Raw genomic sequence first — 5,425 nt, forward strand, 5'->3', positions numbered from 1 at the left:
TTTAACTGATTATCACCAATAAATTGTTACTTAATCTATACCCAGAAATTACTCATGAATTGTGTTGTGACTAAACATCCTGTATTCCCAGGACATGTCCTTGTTTTCACATACTCTCCTGGTTTTCACTGTTTTTTTTCCGTGGGCCATTAAATTAGGGTACTCTGTTGCATGAGACGTAATCCCTGAGCGGCTGCCGTTTGGGCGTTTTTTTTTTGTGGATCAAATTCCCAAGTTCTTACGACTTCAGATGGCACATTTTTCCCTAAAATATCGATTACAGTCCACAATTTAACAAGCATTTGACCTCGGGTTCTTGTGTCGCTCTGTTTTTGGAATCATTTCTGTGCCGGTTTTTGAACGTTCTTACCTTTTGGTATTTGGGCATTTTGTAATACAGTAATCCCTCATTTATTGTGGTTAACTGGTTCCAGACCCGACTGTGATAAGTGAATTTCCCCAAAGTAGGGTTAATTATTTATAAATTGAATATCTTTGTAATTGGACCATAGAAAATCTGTTTACGACCCTCTAAATACGGTGTTTAACATTATTGGAGGCCTCTAGACATGAAATAACCCCCCTGTACTGTAGTCACTTTTACACTCTTATTACCCAATATAGTAGACATAATAAGAGAAAATAAGCCATTTTATTTAGGTGTTCCTGTGCTAGGGGAGCTGAGTGAGGGGGAGGACGTCAGGGGTTCAGAGTTGACTTTTAGCTTGGTATGCGTTACGCCCGCAACAGTAGCTCATGATAGGGATGATTCAGTTCAATTCAATTTATTTATATAGCGCCAAATCAATCAATCAACAGTTATCTCATGGCTCTTTACACATGAAGGTCACACTCATAAATGAAATGGAAGAGAACCAACCAAAACACCACATGAGCAAGCGCTTGGCGACGGAGGCAAGGTAAAATTCTCTCTGGGGAAGAAACCTTGAACAGAACCCAGGCTATGTGGGGCGGCCGTCTGTCTCGACCGGTTGGGTTGAGATAGAATAAGAGAGTAGAGGGACAGATGATAGATCAAGCCAGAAAGCAGGAGAGGTTTTATTTTCGTCCAAGGAACATAGAGGAGTGTCTCTAATACAGTATACAGTATACTGTATCAGCGTATCAGGTGTCAGTTCCAACTATAGGCTTTATTAAAAATGTTGGTTTTGAGTTTATTCTATTATATTATATTACTATGGAATAATTGTGTCGGTTGTGAGATCATCCAAACCTACAATTAAAGCCTGTTGCTTGGGTGATCAATTCTGTCTCACCCAACATTACAGTAGCATTACTGACACCGAGTGACCAGTGTATAATACTACTACGTCTTTGAATGCATCTTCTTCTTGTGTATTTAAATAAGCCATTTTGAGATTGCTTGATTTGGGAAAAAATGTGTAAAATTTGCTTAAATATACATATTTTTGACTAATAATAGGCTGTATTCATACACAAAAATAGCATGCTTTATTAATTCATATATATTTGAAAAACAGTGATAGAACTTACCACTTCCACTCGGAATGGGTGGAGAGCTTTTTTTCACTCTATCATTTCGCACAGCCATGGCTGAGTCCATGCAGTGTTAGGTAATGTAATCTATTTCTCATCAATGTAACATTACTGACGCCTAGTGACCAGAATAATATATAGAACTTGTCTTTCAATATTTTTTGACTAATAATAAGCCATAGTCAACCACAAAACAGTGATCGTTTATTAATTAATTATTTTTTTAAAACTGCGATAGAGCAAGGGAGCATGGAAGAAAATGTATTCCTATTTTATGACTTTTATAAAAATTATTTTTTATTTTATTCTTATTTTTTAAATATGTTTTATTTTCCTTAAAACTGGACAAACTAAACTTAAGTACATTTTGCCATTTTTCCAACTACTATTTACTTACTGGTATATTTTTTCAACGCCTTCCTTCTTTTCATGACAAAATGTGAGCAAACTAAATATTGTAAGTGTCAAATTTAAAAGTAATGGCGTGAATTAATTATCAGTAATAGATATGAAAAAAGGGTGTCGGATCAAATAAACTCTGCTTTTTATTGCTCTTTTTCGGACATGATGAATTGTGCAACTGCAATCACATGATGTTCCTTCATGTAACTTGTTAAGCATGTCTAAAATAAAGAAATAAACCACATCATACCAATCATTCACATAATACTCCTTATTGAAATAGTGTAATAAATGTGATTTATAACATTGAATGATCCAGCTGCAAAATGAGGTAGTGTCATACTGTACATGGAGCATGTGAAGAATGTCCATGAAAGTTCAGCAAGAGTGGCCTGTGCAGCAGTAAAACCATTGTCGTAAGCTATTAACCATCATGTGTTGTAAATGACGGACCCAAATGGTGCTCATTAGCGGTCTCTCCCACACCAGCCTATAAAAGATGCCATCGAGTGGAATAGTGGGAGTCAACATTTGTTCAAATCCACTAATTGCCAAATGAATACTGGCCCAGGCCTTGTGATGCATGCAACAGATATGAAAAACACATTCCTTGTGAGCAAAGCCTATATCACGTGCATGCAGGCTCTCTGTAATGAATACAAGTCATTTTTAATGTAGATGTGAACAACACCTAACCAACTATTTCAAGTGATATCTACACCTCATCTATACCTCATTTCATTCTGGCGGTTCATTCAGTCTCATTTCCATAAATGTATGAAATCAAAATATTTAGAGTACTTTGCGGTATTTTGATCATTTTCAACAAATTTCTTTCCTGGGCGCATTGATTTCACATCTAGTGCTACTTCCGTCAACAACAGCAGCGTGTCAAGCACGTGTCTGTTTGTTACTACTAATCATGGCAGACTTAGTGAGAGCCGTGGCCGACGACTACTTTTGGACAAATGAGGATCCCGAACCTTATCTTGTTGAGCATGTATATACGGAGGATGAGCTACAGCCTGCAAGAAGAGAGCTTGAAACTTTGTAGCAGATGGGGGTCAAGTCATTACACCGGCATGACTTAGACTTACACAGACTTTATTGATCCACAAGGGAAATTGCTTGGTTATAGTAGCTCAACTGCAGAAGAAAAAGAAAAACACTCTTAAATAAGATGCAGTGCGTTATGAATAAAATATAATAAAATAAAAATTATATAAGATAAACAAGATTTGCACATTGTGTGTAAAAATATAAGTAAATACAAGTAAATTTACACTTTATACACGGGAGGTCAGAATGTTTTGAATTATCTTTTACAGGCAGGTGAGTTATTGTAGCGCTGGTTGGCGTGTGGCGTTCACTGTGGAAACGGAACCGGAGGAGTCTGTTGGTGGTGTAAATGTGGCGCCCAAGCCATGCCGACAGAAATGAAGTGTTTGTGCTGCACTGAGTGGCATACAGTGTTACCACTGATGGAAAGGCTTTGTGTGTATGGCAAGGAGGACCTTGCTCCAAGAGATTACTTCCCAACGAATGAAGAATTGTTAGTGTTAACAAATCCTGCAGTGACAGACTATTGTATATTGAATAAGTCACCATCATATTAATTGTGATACATGGAGCACATAGCACATGATAATACAACACAGTCCATGTAGCCGTGTATAAAGAAAACATGAAACGTGGGCTAATACTTGACAGATAATTTGGTTGTTCATTTCCCAGTTAGTCCAGATTGGTATCCTATCACATTGTTTTGGAGTGGGTCTGCTACCTCTCTGTAGTGCTGTGAGACGGTGCGTCACTACGCCAGAAAAATAGTTCTTCGTGTTAGCTTCGTGTTACAATAACAATGTCTCTGTAGCTTGGTTTATATACAGGTCAGTTATGTAAATAGAACATGGTTGGTGTTTTGGGAATTTTTTTTGAGGTCTTTATAGTCACAGGTGTGTCCAGTTCCATGCGTTGTTAGCTCCCACATGGTAGCTGTTTTTTTTTAGCTGTTTTTCTCTCTTTAGAACATGCAAAAAAGAGAAAGACGTGTGATCAAATTTCACATAACGATTGTAGATGATGGGCAAAATTCCCCAAAAAATTGCAGTTTTCCTTTAAAGGATTTGCCATCAAAGATGATGCGGTGATGATTCCACATCAAGGCCTTATAAGGTATGTAGATCAGTGCGCCACAATAAAGGAAAGAAAGGTAGGGGAGGGAAGTAGTGGGTGAGATCCAATTGCAGAAAACGCACAAGTGCAGGCAGGGAATCTCAAAAAGGATTTTATTGTTGAAGAAGTATACGCAAAACTAAAGATTAAGAAAAGAACAACAAAAACACAAAAAAACTGCAGCTCAAAGGCGTCTTACAACAGCAGGAGCCAGACTAGTGATGGGAAACCCCATTCTTCTTGTGAGTCACTCACTGAAGTGAACTGGGTACTCGCTTCACTCGAATCACTCATCACAAAGCGCATGTGCAAAACCTTGCACACTTGCATCAAGTTGGACCAGTGAGTCAGTGAACCTCGAGTCTTCGTTATGTACCTGTAAGTCTGTGAAACTCGAGTCTTCGCCGAGCACTCGTGAGTCAGTGAAACTCGTTGACGGAGTGAGTGAATCATCCGTTTTGTCGAGTCTGTGGAGCAGCTTGGGCAAACTGGGGAAAGGAGAGTTGATTTGAGGTAAGGACCAGATCTGTTGCTTTTTTCATGGGACTAATACATTTGTAGAAATACAGTTTAGCTAGCGGCAGCAGCTTTAAACCCCACTGGACTTGGGTGCAATTCCCTCTGATTCCGCTCCTAGCCTCCACTGGCCTGTGCTCACAGTGTGCATTCAATCCACTTGTCCCATCATTTCCTTTCTTCAGCGATTTCTCTGATTTTGTGAAATATTTCCATATGTATTTGGAGTTGTTCTGATTATTTATTTTGTTTGAGTTTTTTATGGTGTTAATTTTCACTTACGACCAGTCCAGGGTGTAACTCGCCTCTCACCCGAAGTCAGCTGGGATAGCTCCAGCATACCCCCGTGACCCTAAAGAGGATCAGCGGCATAGAAAATTTGTGGATGGAATTTTCACTTTCACTTCATAAACAATATTATTCTTCACGCTTAGCACAAAGCACACACTGCGTTCTTGTGCTGCTCATGGCGTGTATTAATTATTGAGTGATTCAGTACAAACACTAAAGACAATTTAACCGCACAACACCACAGGTAAACCACAACACTGGAGAAACATTACTCCACCTTGCTGCTGCTGTGGAACACAGCATGTAGTATCAGCATTGATGGCAAAACCTGCTCCATTGCACGTATTAAAAATGCTAACATTTATTTTAGTTTGCAAAGAAAAAATCCTATTGAAGTGTCTTTCAAGAGTTTTCAAGATTTTTTGGAATAGTCATACTAATAATTTAGAGTGGTGAATGTGTTATGTCGTCACACACTCAGGTGAACTTCTACACTCGGAACCTTTTATCATGTGCAAAACGT

This window comes from Dunckerocampus dactyliophorus, chromosome 4 (genome assembly GCF_027744805.1).
Source record: "Dunckerocampus dactyliophorus isolate RoL2022-P2 chromosome 4, RoL_Ddac_1.1, whole genome shotgun sequence".
Taxonomy (NCBI): Eukaryota; Metazoa; Chordata; class Actinopteri; order Syngnathiformes; family Syngnathidae; genus Dunckerocampus; species Dunckerocampus dactyliophorus.